Source organism: Empidonax traillii, unplaced genomic scaffold (genome assembly GCF_003031625.1).
Source record: "Empidonax traillii isolate 1590-97213 ecotype Southwest subspecies unplaced genomic scaffold, ASM303162v1 scaffold36:size2505666, whole genome shotgun sequence".
Classification (NCBI taxonomy): domain Eukaryota; kingdom Metazoa; phylum Chordata; class Aves; order Passeriformes; family Tyrannidae; genus Empidonax; species Empidonax traillii.
This window is the reverse complement of record NW_020955229.1, coordinates 1,319,774-1,338,276: the sequence shown is the minus strand read 5'-3', so window position 1 is coordinate 1,338,276 and position 18,503 is coordinate 1,319,774. Positions and strand designations below refer to the sequence as shown.

The 18,503-nt window shown below is 40.8% G+C and overlaps 1 long non-coding RNA gene across 17 annotated transcripts in view; it reads left to right on the top strand.

The window, feature by feature from the left end:
* The first annotated feature begins 613 nt into the window (after nucleotides 1–613).
* LOC114054634 overlaps nucleotides 614–18,503 on the top strand; it is a 23,724-nt gene continuing 5,834 nt past the window's right edge. Inside the window, exons 1-5 of one of the 17 annotated variants that reach the window (XR_003570525.1) lie at nucleotides 614–782; nucleotides 1,062–1,274; nucleotides 4,256–4,331; nucleotides 5,002–5,125; nucleotides 5,552–15,079. This is a non-coding gene — a long non-coding RNA (uncharacterized LOC114054634). Of the gene's footprint in view, nucleotides 783–1,061; nucleotides 4,332–5,001; nucleotides 5,126–5,551; nucleotides 15,080–18,503 lie in introns of those variants that run through there. The other 16 variants (XR_003570519.1, XR_003570513.1, XR_003570523.1 and 13 more) reach the window with 16 other exon arrangements.

The window sequence follows — 18,503 nt, the reverse complement described above, 5'->3', positions numbered from 1 at the left end:
CTAATTCCACCATCCCTTTCCCCTAATAACAACATAAATGAGTACTCTACAGGTGTAATTATGGTAATAGTTCTATTACTGCAAATACTAGAAGCCTGTAACCTGTAATTCACATTTTTCTTATACTCTCCTATTCTAACACTAGATATGTTATTTTAAAATGTCTAGGACCTGAAAGCTAAATTTATAGTGATAGATAATAGCAATGGAAACTAAGCCTTCTCCTTAGCAGGGGCTTTAGAGCTGTGTTGTATCTCTTGGCCAGTTGTTGCCTCGTTCACCCACAAATAGCATAATGGTTCCAATATCATAGTTAAACAGCAGGAAGCAAAATACATCTCCATTTGTTTATTTTAAGGTAAGAACCTATGAAAACCCAAGACATATTAACATGCGATGTCTTCACTTACATTAGTTCATGGCAAATTCAGGGTCTATTATTGCTTCTCCACAGTGAATTTGCCATCTCTCTGGTAACACGAGCTACCCTTCTTTTCTAGGGATGAACCATTACAAGACCATGATTGGAAAGTGTGGGGACCAAGCACACAGAGAGGTGGCTAAAGCAGCTGGTTCCCCATCTGTTGTTGGGTCATGGCACAAGATACCAGAGGCCAGAGAAACATCATGTGGACTGTATCTGTCTTGGCTGCTCCTCATCAGTGCTTTGAGCTGCAGGAAGTCATGAGAACCAAGGCAACACGAATGCCTCACCAGGGATTTGCTTCTCTCCTGGTCTCCTCCTGAAGCACAGCACAAAGTTTCAACCTTTGCTTCTGCAGGTAGGAGCTCATTCTGATTTACAGATTTGGTGCTAGTGGTAAGCAAGACAATAACGCTAAAAAAACTCGTGTGAACCTTTGCCCTCTTCTAGAACTGACACTGTTTCATTATTTTCTCTCCATTTTCTGGATGAAGCGGCCAGCACGAGGAGGGCACGCTGGCACACATCCCACTTGATAGCTGAAAAGAACAAACTGACAAACACTTTTAATATGCTGCAGCTTATCAACATCCCAGTGAATAAAGGGCGAATGATATTTTCCATCGGTTATTCACAGACCTACATGGATGTGCTGATAAACTGCCGTTTAGTCCAGAGGCTGGACAGAAATAAATCACCAATTAAAATACAGCATTCCTAGTGAAAACCCTTATGGAATGCGTTCTTGCCCCAAACTCCTCCTGGAATAGGCACAGCAATGCTCCCTGAGACCTGGCAGCCCTTCTAAGTGAGCATATGGTCTGCTCAGCTCCTGCAGTACCGGTGCACGGTGCGTAAACACACCGTAATGTCAGAGCAAACAGGGGGCTGCTTAATAGCATGGAATTCTGTGGCTGCTTCAAAACTTCATCAGTACTTCAGAAATGGATTTCCCTTCTCTGCTGTAGCATGCACTGTTAGCAGGAGAGGCAGGAAAAGAGTGAGACGAGGCCAATGGTATCTGTAACCATCTCCCATAAAGCTGTTGCTGCTGTGGAAGGGTCCTGGTGTGTCAGAAGTTGCGTTTTCTGGTGATGCTATATCGCCTTCTCCGTTTTTCTGTGATGTCCCCTGATGCAATGTAACTTTTGCAGTAATTGGAATAGAAAGAGGGACCCGAAGGTAAAAATCCCAGTGTTAATCAGGGCTGCCAAAGGGCAGAACATTAGCTGCAGTAATTGTTTTTCTGAGGGAGTTACTGAGGCGGGCTCGTCAGCACTAGCAAACAGATCCAGTCCTGCCTCTGTGCTCCTTGCACTGGCAGAACATTGCCCTGAAATCACAGGAGCAGGGATCGGGCCAGGAATGAGCAGCTAAGTTGCAAAGCAAATTAATTCCTGCCAAAAAAGTTCAGCTATGCTCAGAAGTATGTAAAGTGTCTGATTTGAGAAGTGTCAAGTAGCATTTGTGACCAATTATCCAAGATGAAGGGGGCAGAGCTATGTTTACATGTACTAATCTTCAGCCAAAGTTTGAAAACTCCAATTCATGGACACGCATCAAATTTCCTTTCCAGGCTTGGCATTTGCCTGTACGCACGCAGGCACATTGCTCGGGGATGACAGGAAAACATGATTACGGCTTGCAAATAATACAAATAGAAAAAAAAAAGGGAAAGCGAGAGGAGCTGCCATGCAGCAGCAGCAGCGTGGTAATTAAACTTATACTGTGATATGCAAAAAAAGAATCGTGGACCACAGTATGAGTAAAATGGCTTTATCAGCTGTGCTGAAATATGACTTGTGTGGTGCCTGTATTGTTGTTTTTCCACAACCTGTGAAGCCCTGGGAAATGGTCTATGCAAAAGAGTAGGAAGTAAAAGCTGCCTCTGCCATCTTCTGTTTAATTAACATAGGTATACTAATTTAATGCAACTAATCAAGACAGGAGGGATTATACAGTAACTCTCTGTTGACAATGACAATGTTGTCGTTTTTGTGGCATAAGAAGGGCTACAAAATGATAGTGGTGACTGGGAACACTGTTGGTAAGAACAGGCTGGCTGGAGTCTTGGGAGGTTTATGCAGATGTATTGAAATTTAGGGACAGCTGATTTTTCATGTGGCCAAGTGTTTATCTGCCCCTGCCCTTCCCTTTACCCTCTCAGACCTTCCAGCGTAATCCCCAGAGTGGCAACAACTTTTAAAGCGATTCCTCTTTCTTCTAACAGGTTCCTGATGCCAAAGGTCTGACCTTAAAATGAGCAGTGCATAGGGCAAGAATGGGTACTGCAGAGAGCTTCTGGCCTTCAACCCTTCCAAATACAGCTATTTTGGTAACCAGAACAGTGTATTCATGATGGGTGAGGGAACAGAGCCTTCCAGTGAAGGGTTTCTCAGCACATTAACTCTATCACCGCTGGATGCATGTGTGTCCCAATTCAGGTTGCCTGTGTCTGTTTAAGACCATAAATGCAGATTTACAGAAGTCTGCAGCATTCTGTAACTTTGTGGCTGTGCTTCAGTGCCTGTTGCACTTGAAAACTGAACCAGATCCCATGGATTTCCGTGTAGATCTGGGAAAAACTGCAATCATGTGCTGCTCTGAGTAGTTCAGACTTGTATTTCTTGTTGGCAGGAGAGGCACAGCCTGGTTTTGCTACAATGCAACTGTCCTCATTAATGTTCTTCAAGCCCTGATGGCCTGGGACCGCCATGGTTGGGTCAGAAGATGGCTGAGCTTTCCAGGCTCATTCTCTTGTCTTCAGAATGTTAAATTGGGTGATAATGAGTAGTAACTGTGTCCCTTTTTATGGTGAAGTTGACACTTGCCTTCTAGTAAACAGACACAGAGATGACCCTCCTCATTTCGCACAGGTCACCAAACAGCCCTGGGATGGTAAGGGTTATTGGCCATTTACCAAACTCTGTTTGACTTGGGTTCATGGGTGAGAGATGAAAGGCTCTATATTGCATTACCAATCCCTGGGGCCAGCCGGTCTCCCTAAAGAGGCATTTCATTTAGCGAGGCAACTGCTGGCCCATGGGAATTGGAGAGCTGGGAAAAAGAGGACGCAGTTTCAATTGCTGATGTTTCCTTAGGGCAGATGTCTTAAAGCCACACAGGAACTCGCTGCTTCCCTGTCACAATAGTTGCTCCAGGACACTTAATGACCAGCAGGCTTTTCCCATTAATTAATCTCCTCTTTTTTTTTTTTTTTTTTTTTTCCCCTCAACAAAACATCCATTAAGTTACTTGGTTTGTTTCTGCCCTGCTCTGTTTTCCTCCTTCTTCCTGGGGCAAGACCAATGCACCAGTTATGAACTGGTACCTTTCCAAGAGCTTAAAATTTGAGATGGGTGAAACAAGGAGCCCTGGTATCACAGTAAGAGCTGTTGGCTGCTTGGAAGGAGTTCTCCTGAACTACCCAAATATTTTCATTATTGTAGAGCAGAGATGCTGACTGATGTTCCTGGCTACAGTGGAGTGGTCCTTGGTATTGGGGTAGTCCAAGTGCTGAGCTTTTACAGATGATGGATGAAGTGCTTGATGCTGCAATGGCTACAGGAAGGAGAATACCTGTGATCAATGATTCAGCCCAGACCTATCCTGAATTTCTTATGATCTGAAAATCCAGTGTTGTTCCAAATTCATTATCACTGGTCAAAATCCTCCTTCAGTTTCCTCCCTTGCTGTTTGTGATGTGAGTCATGAGACATTCAGAAGTTGCATTTGTTGTTTGATAGTTTTACATTATGGTTGTAATAGAGCATCTGCCAAGTCAGCAGGTTTTTTTTCTGTTTGTTTATTTATTTACTACTCCATTTCCAGCAAGTTCTTGTTACCCAGTTCTGGCTGACAGTGAGGGAAGAGGCACAAGTCAGCTCAGAAAATGAACGACTAGGAGGTAAGTGAAAAGAATAGTAAATGCACGCCATTCATGTGACAGGATTCGATTCATTTTTATGCCAGGGAGGTTTTTTAAATGGGACTTCTCCCGGTGGAGAGCTCACAATGCTCAAGGCCTGTTTCGCTATAAAGACAATACATAATTATTCTGAGCTTGTTATTATTATTTTTTATCACTCATTTTCCAGTGGCAGGGAGTGAGGACAGAGGTGAGGTCAGGACCCAGTTTACTGCCATGCACTATACAGACCCTACAGCACATGGGACTGCAAGACCCCTATAAACAGTGCTCACTATCTGCTTTATGGAGGCAGGTAAATACATCCAGGCTGAGGGTTGAAGTGACAGATCTAAGAGGGCAGAACCCATTATCAGCAAAAAGGGGGACTCAGCCCAAGATCCTCAATCCTGGGATCTCACTGCTTGTTGTTTTCAGTATCTTTTCTTTTTATAATTAGTTTGAATCATCAAAACTGAATGAGTTGAATAAATGCCACGTCATTTGAAGCACTATTTATTGTATTTGTAGAAAACAGATTATCTGTTCTCCCAGGCTAGTGGAAATTAAGTGTAATAAACTCATCAGGAAAAAATGCATGTTGGGTGTGACGGAGAAACTCATGTTTTGTACCGTGGTGACATCTTAATTTCTGGTTTTGGCATAACAGACTTGCGTGGTCTCAGTGATACTGCCCCATCCTGGTTCCTGCTTTCAGGCTGGGGTCACAAGACGGACCTGGAAGAAGCAACTTTCATGCAGAGATGTAACTGCAAAGTGAATACCATGCCAGGGTAAGAGAAATTTTGTTTAATTTGGGTTTTATGCAATGTGTAAAGTCCATACAAAGTCTGTTGTTCATTCCAACCTAGCCAAACTGCATTTGTTCCTCATTTATTGAAGTATTTGTTCAACCCAATAAAACCTACCTGGGTACTACAACACCACCTGCTCTGTTTATATATTTCAATATTATTTTACCAGGTCAGCTCTTTAGGACTATTTCATTCATAAAGGATTCTATAAAATACACCCAGTTGTGTTCTCGCTCTGCTTTCTAATTATTTGGGTAATTTCCTTAAGCCAATTTGTACTTTAATTAGTTGCAACACTTCTTTACTTTCTTATTTGAATAACTGAGACTTTGAAAAACATAAAAGCTAAAAACTAACTCACAAAGAGTGAGTGGATACTCACAATTTTCTCTTTAGTACTTGCAGGTTTTGGGTTATCTTTTGCAACCGTTCCATGTTGACTCCTCTGTGTTAGTTTTGCTCAGACAGAAGGTAGATGTAATGGATAATTTCTTCGTCGATGAAACCAACAAAGTTTCCTGAAGTCTAGCAACTACTAAATACCAGCAACTTACACGTCCCTCTGTGCTAATACTATTGCTTTGAAGCAATTTATTTAGTCATTTGGACTTTAACTACTCAGATGCATTCCTTCCTGCTGCAACAGCAGGGATACAGGAAGGGGTGTTTGAAACCACGCGGTGATTTCCACCCTGGATTTCATGAGGGGTTATTCTTGTCTCAGAGATGACGCACTCAAATAGCCTTCTACAGATTCCAGGTGAGTTAGTCACATTTAGACGCTTCCAAGTAATACACAGAAAGGTGCTGAGAAAATGACGAGTCCCTGCCTAGTCAGAAAAAAAAAAAAAAAAAGCTCAGCAAAAGTAGATCAGAGCAAATTACATGGACCAACCCTCAAATTTTTTTAAGAAGACCTGGGACCAAAGGGCTTTTATACTTAAAAATGTGTGGCCAACAGGGATGCACAGTATTTACTTTACTGACTGACCCATCAGCTGCTCTCTGTCCCCAGAAACAGTTCAGGAAATGAGTGGAAGTATCTGAAGACATAAAAAGGATAATTAAGTTTCATTGTGGAAATAAGAGGGTAATCTGTCCAGACAAATCTAGGACCTAGTACTGAAAGCTATAGTATCTGAATATAAAAAACGAGTAATTTTGAATAAAGATGTCTATCAGGACTGTAAATTCAGAGAGTAAAAAAGTAGCTTTGCTTAATAGACCATCTCTCTCTCCATCTCCCTCTAACTCATTTTCTTATTCTCTTTCTTCCTTTTGTGTTATTGCAAAAAAATGCGTGTAAAATCTGATATTGAGAATGCTTTAGCTTCATTTCAATCTTCTTTTCTCAAAATGTCTTGTTCCAATGGGAAGATTCCCCCTGTCAGATAACCTCAGCCGTGACCACACGAGGCTTGTGGAGTGACTTACTTGCAGGGGAACAACTGTATTTTGAGATGTCTCTGAGGCAGCCAGGTACCCCCCACTTTTCTCAGGCCTTAAAGATGTTTTTGAGGTGGCATGAGAAATCACCTGGGACTCAGAGCAGACCACAAGTGCTTAGGACAGTGTTTTCTCTGCACCTTTTTTTTTTTTTTTTTTGCCGAGCAGAATCGCAGCACTATAAACAAACGTTGAGTTTTGCCTCATTCTTAGGTGCTGTGAGTTATGAAAGCCCACTCCAGATGTAATGAATGTATAGATCATTTTGACCAGATCATAATCCATTAGTAAATAATACTCCCTGAAAAGGTGTGGGTGAAATAAAGAACTTCTTGCTACTGTTGCTGTATTGGTATCAAGGATTACCAAGGAGGCCAACATGATCCTGAAGCTTTGTGCTACTGATGTTTAAATACAATGCAGAATTAACTACAGGGTTTGGTTAGCAAATTCCTTCCTGGATTAGGATACCCAGGATTTATAATGCTGGAAACAGAGCCCCAAACTATACAAAGCTTACCTGTCCCTTGGCTTTACCACAAACTTCAGCTCACTGACACTCTGGCTTAGCATTTATAAAACTTTCCCATTGGGTTCCCCTGATTTTGGTAGTGATATTAAGAAGCAAATCACACAGAAATTTTCAGAATGAGTTGACCCTGATGGAGCAAACCCCTATGACACCTATGGCTTTTCTTCACTGTCCCTGGAGGAAGCCCAAGGACTAAGACCTAAGGCCAATTGTCAGCCCAGTCTGTGGGCCATGGGAAGGTTAGGTTTAAAGATGACATTTAAGGGACATCTATGTGGCACATGATGCTGTGTCCAGAGGCTGGAGACTATGTCTTTTGCTCTAAATCTAGAGGGGAAGTCACTAGGAGGAAAAAAAAAAAAAAAAAAAGGGGAAAGAAGCACAGGGGAATAAAAGTACTTTTGAAAGAGAAGAAATCTACATTTCAATGAAAATCCTTTCAAGGCATTTCAAATAAGAGTCTGAGAGAAATAATTACAAAGTTTGGAGAGAAAGAACGTTAGCTTTGATATCTTTTTCTTCTATGAAGCAATTAAAATAAGCAATTTTTCAAATACTAAGCAGAAAATTACTAATGGCTGAACCCAAAAGCTTTCATTTCCTTTTTGGGGCCTTTATTCTTCTAAAAAAAGACAAAAAAAATGTGAAGGTGGTTTTCCAGATAGATTAATGCATAAAGCAGTCGCTAGTTGGATGTCATAAAAACTACAGCAGCATAGAATAGCTGAGATTAAGAGCTAGATTTAAATCATGCAACAGTCCAGTTAATATCAATGTCTAATTAAGAAATGCATAAGAAGTCTGTAATGTTGATTTGATGGAGAAAAACTCTAATAGGGTTTCTTTTGGAATTTTCCATTTCAATTGCTGTGTAGACTTTTAATGGATGTCCTATCCAGTCTTTGGTATTAGCAGGAATCATCCTCAAATTAAAACCAAGGCCTAAAATGGAACACAGGTAGACAAATTAGCTGGTCTGGGAAGCAGTCTGGGTAGAATGACAATGTGAGCTCAAGCCGAAATTTTAGTACAAATAAAAGAGAACAAACGTCTCAAATCTGGCGTGGAAACCCTCTCTGCTTGTCGTTTTAAGCAATTTTAAACCCTGTAATTTGAAACAATGCAATGTTAACCCATTTCCCCACCTCCCTAAGCCTGCAAAAATCTAATTCATACTTCGACATCCAGACCACTAGGCATTATTAATTAGTCTTTTTTTATTTAAAAGACTTGCCATAGTTATGCATATTAGTAATATGTAGAGGTGGGTTCTTCTTCCCTTGCAACGAGATTCAGAGCTCGCAGGTCCCTGTCAGTACCAGAGAACACCATTAATCTCCCACCCCTCTCTGGGTAACTAAAGCTCTTAAACCCTTTCAGCAAAACTAAACCTTCAGCATCCTCTGTGTCCCACGGATCATCCGGGACGTTTGGGCTCTGGATATGAAAGGGCAACTGTTTTCGTGATGAATGTCACTAATATCCTAAAGTTGCTAAACCAACAGCAGTGTAACTCAGTATGCACAAATCCACTTTGCAAAGAGGGGGAAAGCACAGTGCTGGATTAAAGCAGAAGTGTATTTGTTATCACCGTTTTGTTGTTGACCCAACAAATCCAGAGGGAATTGTCTCAAGAATCCAGAAGATGGCAAACTCAAAATAACCCCTCTGACCCAGTCAGCAAGCACGCTGGGGAGTAATTGTTAAGTTCATTAGAACACATTAAAATACAATACATTGGCCATGATAAAGAGAACCATGTGATTCCATCTCTCTCCATGTTTCTTTCCAGTTTTAAATCCATCCAGAGACCTGTCAGAATTATATCATTAAGTCTTTTCACTTCCACAGAGAGTGGAAAAGACTGGAGGTAAAAATCAGAGTAACAAATGAAATTTTGGCACTCCTGAGCCTCTTCTTTTTTTAGGTCATTGCCTGAAATGTCAAGGTCCAAATTCATGCCTGACATTGCTCCATTGATCCATGAGGCACAAATATGTCATGTTAAGCAGTGATACTGTGACCCTAGGGGATGCCCCAAGGATTTTTCTCCTTGAAAGACATGGGAACTAGGATGTTCCCAGTGAGGTATCTGCCTCCTGAATGATAGAGAAGGTCTAATGTGAGGACATTCAGGTCATCAGAGGAGTCTGATTCTTTACCCTGCTCCTGGCTGTGTAACTGGGGAGGTACCATGGGTAGGGATGCTGACAGATGATTGTTCAGGTGGAGCACTGCTCTAGCAGGGTGATTTGTCTGCAACCTTTGTTAGATTTATGCAATACTTAAGGAAAGAACAAAAGTATGAAGCAGATTGGCTTTTGCAAAGGAACGCAACAGAAAAAACAAGCAAACCTTAACTTGTGCAACACACTTGAGAGCCACAAATTCTGTTAGTTTTTCTAAGTGAGAGGAATATTTCTCCTTTCCTCCATAAACCCATCCTTTTAGACATTACTGCAATCATGACCTCACTGCAGTTCCTGGATTCTTTCTGAAAAGATTGAAATGAACTAATACACCGGTGATCTCATCACAGCGTAAAGGACATCTTACACAGGGGAAAAAATAATCAGGAGAACTTCAGTGCTTTGTTTGCAGCAAGAATAGAAAAAGCACTATAGTATCACTGTGGAAAAACACTAAAGGTACAATGCCAGAGAGGCATTTTTCCATCTTCTTATAAACTGTTTGGATTTGTCCTACCTGATCCTGCCTGTCACACCTGTCATCCTTTTAACTGTCTCCACATCAATCATCTTTCCTTTTTTCCTGCCTTTATCTAGACCTTCCCATGTCATTTCTGCACCCTTCCTACCTGTTTTACCGTACCTGATAACTCTGAATTGGATATACTACTACTCTCAACTACATCCAAAATGCATTTTGCAGGGTACATACATACAGTCATGTTACACCAAAGTATCTACACGTACTTCATCTGTAGCCTGTGTTATTCTGGGGAAGAACACCTTTCCTATGTGCACATTCAGTTCTCAGGCCAAGGGGTCATGGCTGATGACAGCTTTCATCTACTCTGGAGCTGCTGTATCTTCTAACAGAAATCAGAAAGATGAGTAGGGACAGATGCTTTGCTTTCTTTGGTAGGACAACCTATAAACTGACATTCATGTGACTGAGAATCCTTCCCCATTTTTAATATATCACATTTCGAGGTTGGAAACTAGAATATCCTCAGAACATGATGAGTATAGTCTCACTAATGTCATCTTATCTTATCTAGCCCACAGGTACTCCTCAGCTCTGCCTTGAGATGACACCATGAAGCAATGAGGTGACAAACCGGTTTCCTTTCTCAAGCCAAATGTCACGTAACTGCCCAGGGGCCCATTTTGGTGGGGGTTGCAGCCCCTGACTTTTCAAGGAGAGATGTGCTGCTGTGACCCATCCCTACCCTGTACACCTGGCTGAAGGAGATAAAACCGCTCACTTCCACCTCTGACATTTCTCAGCTAGGAAGAAAGGCAGGAGGCATCAGGCTGTAGGGAGGTATCAGAGCAGCCACCTGACACAGTGACAAAGAAACCTCCAAAACCCATCAAGTGGAGAAGAGTCCCCAGGGCTAGAGCAAGCTGATATAAAGGATGATGGTACCCTTATACCCACCCAAAAAGTTTTGCTGCTCCCAAGTGGGGCAGCAGACAAATACATCCAAACCCAAATGCTCTGCAGTTGATTGATCTGATTTAGTGAGGAGAGCCCCAGTCAGTGATGAATACTGTAGGAGAGTGCATGCTGCAGCATCAGTAAAGTCCAAAAAGCCCAAGGAACAGTGCAGAACATCTGTTAACAAGAAAATAGGATGTGAAAAGCTATTGTAATTCCTGGCCCCAGCAGCCTAACTGGAGGCACAGACTTCCCAAGGCAGAGAGGACTCGGAGAACTCGGGATGTTCAGTGAGATCTCTCCTGGCTCCTACAGATTTACCAGGTCAGCTCAGTCCAGGCCAAAGTTGCCGGGAAAGGTCCTGGGCTCTTCTCCAAGTTCATTGCTCTATTGATTGTGGAGAGGTATTTATTGTAGATCAGGATCTTGAGCCAAGGCAGCTGAAGCCACCGGACTAAATCGTCTGTTCCCCACCTACAGATAAAACAAATGGCCAGTTTTGGCCTAATCATCACTTCTGCCAGAGGAAAGAGAAACTCTTTGAGGTAAGTTCCCCTGGACATAATTCTTTCTTCCTAGGTTAAAGAAGGGCTGGAGCTAATATATATCCCGAGTCGTAATGTGGATTTGCACCTTTCCCGTTAAATATAGCTGGTTTGTGTCCAAAGCATCGCTCCTATCCCTAATGCTCACTTATATTGTTACAACTTCTACATTAGTTGCAGGTGTGAAATGCCAACTGATCCACACTTCTCGTGCTGTCAGCAGGGGAGTAATGCATGTCAAAGGCCTGATCCTCAGAGGGGAGGTCGCCTGGATCTCCATTTGCACATCTGCTTTGCTAAACACAAAACTCCGGATGTTTGAAAAGCTCCAGTATACACAAAATGGGATGTGTTCACTGGGGGCCATACCTAAGAAACTGTTTGTGCTTGTCATTTAGTAGGCAGGTCACAGAACTTTCCCTCTGTACAAAATACTTGCTGTTTTACAACAGACAATGTTTCACTAGCCCTCATGTGTGGATATTTGTATGTTCTATATTAGTAAGGAAAAAGCTACACCTCACTATGTTACAGGATATAAGAGAGAGAAGTCAGGACACTGACAGGATACCAGCAGGTTAAAATAGAACCACATATATTAAACAGCTTCAGAAAGATGCTAATATTCAGCATGTCCCTGCTTGGAGTATGCAGACATGAAGATCAGGAAACTGCCTGATCAGAGATCCTGAAGGCACAATGTTGCTGGAGCTTGTCTTACGAGGCATCCTGGTTTGGTTCTGAGCATTTCAAGAGAAGCTTACAAATATTTCTATTTCTTCCTGCTGTTAGGGGATTTTTTTCATGCCTTGGAATAAGTTTTCCAAAGGTAATGTGTTTGCACCAGATACCTCGATAATGGTTCTTACTCAGGGGACCTCGAATACACAGTAATGCCTTCTACATTTTATGTAAGATCAAAGACTAATCCTGCATATAGCCCTAATTCTTTCTTGATTTCTGCTAATCTAGAACGTCCTTCAATATCTGCAATAAGGATTCCCACAAATAATCCATTCAGAAGATCTTTTTGTCTTCACGTATTTGGCCTTTAAATGTTATCTGTTTATGACATCATGATTCTGGGCACTTTGGACAAATAGGAGATTTTAAACATATGCATCGTTCACCATTATGCACTATGTTTTTCCTCCCTCAGCTGACTATTTCTAAATCTTTTGGATAGTAGGACCAAAATTGATCTTACTGTCCAAAATGAGAAAATAGGAAATTGGTCATCAGCTTTATGTTTTATTACACGGAATTTAGACTTAACATCCCCATAGTGACTTATCTGGAATTGAAAACAAGCTCAAAATATACTGAGGAAAGCCATGAGCTGAACACAGAGGTCAGAGCATGTTCCATGAACACCTGAAATTCCAGCCTTGAGGAATTGCTTGAATATGTCACTCGGAATGGACATCTCCTCAAGGAAGCTGTTAAAAATAATTTTCACAAGAATCAGAAGAGATTCACTTTTAATACCAAGGAAGGGAAGGAAGCACTTGCTTTTTAAAGAAAAGTTTGATTCTGGAAAAGTCTCTTTCTGTTGGTAAGTTATAGGAGCTGTGCTGTAGCAGACAGAGTGGCTTGTTTGGCTCTTCATGGAAGTGGCTGTTTAATTCCCAGGTGGCCTTTCCCCCTGAAATTCACACCAGAAATTCAGGGCAAAAATTTCATGTTTGATCAGAATGACTTCATTACCTTCCTGACTAATAGGAATTGCATATGTTTCCCTGGGCTGTAGATTACAAAGAGAACAGACCCATGAAAAGAAAGGGAGAAAGAAATGCTGATTTTCTTGGGATGAAATACTGAAAAATTGGGCCTGAAAAACGTTTGAGTATAATATGCTGAAAATTTAAAGAAGCATTTTTAAAGAAACATTTTCCAAGAGGATGCCAGTTAGTTTTATCTTCATTTTTGCCACATATTATTATGAGAAACACAGACAACTCATAAGATTTTTAGTTTCTGTTGAGAATTGTCTTTTCCAAGATAATTCTGTACACTATTACTTTAGCCCACTGGGTATCATGTAGGCAAGGTATAAGATTATGCACATGAATATTTCTGTCTACCACTTATGCGTGCTGAGACAATATCAACTTATACTTTCTCCTGTCATTGGTCCTTATTCCGTAGAGGATATTCTTAATTACCAGCAAGACAATTTGGTAATATCATGTAAAGTGTAACAGCATAATTTCTGTGATGATTTACACCTGCTCAGGATCTGAACGTGGAATTTTAAAACATATTTTAAGTTCAGAAGATCAAGGCTATTTTTGTCCATAAGACACTATTTCTATTTTTAATAGAAGTACTCTCATTTATTTAATTTATTGGAATGTTTCTTCTAAGTGAAATGGAGCTTTTGGACGTGAAGACACCATTTTTACACATTTGCACTGCCCTGAAAAATTTAGAGCACACTTCTGTACTGGATTAAATCAACTCGAGTCTAAATGCCTAAACACTATTTTTGACAACTGTGCATGAGGGACATACCTGTACAGGGATTCTAAAGAACAAAACCCCTAAAAATATCTCAGTTGCAAAGAAGCTGTATTCCTTTTTCCACTTTGTAATTATGGTTATATATATTCTTTTAACCCTTGCGGGTTATTCCTGAGTTTGTTAGAAATGATTGAAATTATTCCATGAACTCCAACAGACTCTGCTTCCTACTGGATAAAAAGAGACATTTGTGCATCAGATTTGCTGGTGATGTCCCACTAATGAAATGGGGAATTTTATAAATAGGTCAGGGAGGGTAAGTGCCCAATAAAAAGATGTCAGATAGAGATCCGCAAATTACAGTCTATTTGTAACAGAAATAAAACAAGGAATGCTTACTAAAGAGTCATGAATTTCTTTATAATTGCTTCCACATTTGGGGCAACTTCTTCCTAAATCATCTACAGAAACCCTGCAATTCATGGGATTTCTGATAGTGGTTATGATCACAACAATACATCTCATTTATGATAAAAATTACTCACTTTGGAAAGGATTGTTTTTTCCTCAGATTGCTTTTCTCAGTCTTTATTTCAGTCTCCATCTATTTTCTTATCCTCCTCCTCATTTTCTATTTCTAATATAAAAACTGGAGTTCTTATCAATTCAGAAAAGAAATAAAACTAAAGAAAATTCAGGCAGAACTGTGAAGCATGGTCTATTTTAAAGTTACAGCTCAGATAATAAGACTCTGGTTTGTGCTGTACCTCGCTCATGAACTCAGTTTTCCATAGTGCATTCAGCGTTATAATAATGCAAATCAAATACAATTTTAATAACTCCTTCCATTAAAATGATCTATTAATGTTTTAAGACTGCAACACTTATGAGCATGATTCTAATTGCATGATTTTGCTGCAGGCAAGTTTCATAGATCTGCCTGATCTTTGGATATTTGCACTGTTTGGATTATTTTAAATAATTAATTTTTGGAAGCGTTTCAGTGTCAGTAACGAGAGCTGGGTTTGATAGTGGTTGTCTTGTCAGTAATTGTATGTATCTGCTTCCATTCAAAGGAAAACTAGACAAATTTAGAACTCTTTGAAAGGAGATGACTGAAGTTTATACTGTGACAAACGTTACGAAGAGCATTCTGAAGAGGGGAATGTTTATAGACTAAGTTGATACAAGGAGCAAAAGGGGTTTAAAGTGAATATAATTTTTTGTCATGCAGCACAATTAAATTGTAGGATTTTCTACCACAGAATACCAAAAATATAATCAGGTTAGAATACCATTAAACATTCTTGATTTATGCAACTTCTGCTGTCAGTCTGTAATGCACTGAGTGATAGGAACAAGGAGAATACCTCATGAGAAGAATTAGTTTTGACTTCTGACATTTTTCCATGTATCTGCTGGGGGTTTTCTGCCACAGAGATCATAGGATCATGGAATCATGAAGGTTGGGAAAGACCTCTAAGGACATCAAGTTTAACCATTAACCCAACATTGCTAGGTCTACCACTAAACCATGTTCCTAAACACTGCAGCTACACACTTTTTGAACACTTCCAGGGATGTTTACTGCACTGCTTCACTGGGCAGCCTGTTCTAATGCTTGAACCACCCTTTCAGTGATGAAATTTTCTCGAATATCCAATCTGAACCTCTGCTTGAGGCCACTTCTTTTTGTCCTATTTCTTGTTACTTGGGAAAAGAGACTGAAACACATCTGACTGCAAACTTGTTTCAGGGAGTTGTTAGAGAGTGATAAGGTCCTCCCCTGATTCTCCTCTCCTCCAAACACTCCCAGTTCCCTCAGTTGCTCCTCAAAGGAGACAGTCAGGGGGTAGCAGAACCTTTGGTCTAACCCAACTGCTACTTCTAGGCAAGATAACCTTCTCCCCAGAAAAAAAAAGTGTGTAAAACTTCAGGTTTTCCCTGTCGTTCTGCAAGGTGGGATGAGGAAAACGACCTTGGGAAGAAGGTAAGCAGGGCAGCAAGAGTCAGGAAGAAAACATTTCCTGAGTGGATGGTGAGGGCCCTTACCTTGACACTGTCCCCAGGGTTTATCTCTAGTGGCAGGCTCTTGGCTCCCCTCCTTGTACATGCTGTTCTTCCCCTTGAGCATCACTTGAGATCTACAGCAGAAGGCTCCCTCCTTCAAGATGAACAGAAACATCAACACAATCTTGAGCTCTTGGTTCAACATTTCTTCCGCAGAGAATTTACTCCAACTTCTGCTCATGACAAAATGCTTACACGAGGCTTGAACAAATGAGCATTAAAAGTAGCAATTGGTAATTTTCTTTGGGGGCTAAAAACAGCTATGTACCAAAAGTTTCTAACTGTAAGCTTAGAAGTGATCTATCGTCAGAAAAAAATAACATGTTTTTTAGTAAATAGGGCTGAGCCCACCCCAACAGTGCAAGTTCTTCTGTCTATTTGGTGAATTCTGTGTCCAGCATGGCAGAATACCAGAACATTTAGTCTGAAATATCAAGTATGCACTTTCACTGAAGGACAAAGTTCTAACGGACTTGCTATGGAGTTTACACACTGACAAAGAAATAGTGTACAAGTTGTGCAAAAACCCAGCATAAATTTTTACTTCAATAGAAACACTTTAGATCAATCTTATTGGAGAGGAACGGAAGGACCCACAGGCTCTGAGAAATGCAGGTTTTTCCATGAATGGATACTCAGAAGCATGAATAATTTCAGCAATATTTGAGAATTTCAGTGCTAGATCAACTCAGCATGAAATTCTCAATTATTCCTCCTCAGAAGTCATCCCAAACAAGAACACTCTGATATACTGAATTGATCATAAAAGGGGATTATGTCTAGGGTTTTCCATGAAAAATTTGTCCTGAAAAATGCCGAACAGGCAAAAAGGCTTGGATTAAATAATGAAGTTTTCATGAGACTTCTCAATTGAAAACAAAAAATGTTAAAGACTTTTCAAAATAATTGCAAGTGTCCTGATACATACTTTTCTAAGTGAACATTTATTTGCTTTGAAATATATTTTGATTTTAATTTTTAATTTATAGGTGAAAGCAAAAAAAAAAATGAAATATTTTGAAACTACTGAAGCAAATGACTCAGATTTTTTTACTTTTTAGCAGCTTATTGGTTAGCCACAGAATTAGCTGGAAAAAAAAAATGAAATCTTGAAAACTCCCAAAGGACAGAAAAAAGCACTTCCCTGTCAGCTATAAAATGAGAGAAAATTATAATGACTTATTCATTTAACACAAAGATTTACTAAAACACCCACATTTTCATAGAAGTTGCAAAGACTTGAACTTGGACACACTTTGGGTTTCTCCCCAAATGTGATGCTTGCTTATGGTAAATTATAATGTTTTTACTGGACCTGGTCATTCTCAGATAAATAGCTGGGGATATTCCAGCCTCTACAAGGGTAATAGCCTCTGTTTCACGTGCTGACACAAGAAGGAGGGCAGGAAGCATGAGCAGGAAATTTCACGATTTTAGTCCAAACTAATGTGTTTAAACAGAAAATTATAATTCTTAAATAATTTAGAAGTGAGCTGCCCCTGGATGCCAGGAAGGGTTCAGCTTTGTAGGGCAGGGAAGGAAGGCCTGCATAGCTTCACTGTGCTAGTGGTGTAGGGCAAGAACATTCTGAGATGCCTGCTCAATTTGTCAGGAATTCATCTTCTGAACTATTACCTCCAGCTTTCCCCAGAACACCCTCCTCAGCCCTTTTATCTGCGAGCTATCTCCAAGTTAACTGTTTGCCTATTGCCTTGGCTGAACCACACTAATAGTCAGCTAATTACATATGAACACTCTAATTTGCTTTGTCTTTCTCAAAAAAGAAAAACCCCACTCGTGTGCAGGCATGCACGTGAGTGCACTTCTGCTCATGCCATGGAGTTGCCCCAGCTGGTGCACCGCAAAATTCGTTGCATGTTTGCTGCCCCCTCGGATGCTGCTTCCCCCCACCAGGCCACCACCAATGCTTGTCATTCCTGATTTGCAACATCACCTGTTGCTCCAACACCAGGCTTCCGTGGAGCAGAAAACTGGAGCAAAGAAGAGAAATACGTGTTTGTCATTGAACTGAGCTGAGAAGAAGGAAGAGGAGAATGATAAGATCGTAGCCTGCAGCACTTTGTTTATGAGAACATCCTTCCAGTGATATATGTCTGCACCAGGTGAAAGTATTGTGTCACCCCTAACATATTTTAAATGCCAGCGCTGTCATGCAAGAAGACAATGACGAACAAGTTTAAACAGAATATGGTTTTGTAGCCATGTACAGAGTTACCCTTTGAAGGTTTGCACTGGTAGTGCTTCCTAGCAAAATGTTTCCGAGCTCTGTTATGTTCTCCTTCAGAACCTCTTTCACACAGAATTTAAACTAAATGGAAATATTTCTATTGCAGGCAAACTGATGGGGTGATACAGAAAGCAGTGTGTTTCCTCAGGCAGGATTTGCAGGCCATTTCACATGTCCTTCGAGTTCCTCACAACTCCTTGGATAAGAACCCTGCTCTGCTCAGCAAATAGGTAGATAAAGATACTTCTATGCTGTGCACTGGAGAGCAGGGGCTGGCCCCAGGTCGTGTCAGAGGTTTACTCAGACCAGCCCTAGCATGTTCCCCTTGAACTGAATCCCCGTTAGCTGCTGGAGCTCCCAGACCACACCACCCGGTTTGATTTCACACCAGACAATTCCCTTTGCGTGCTCCGAGGCTGCCTGGCC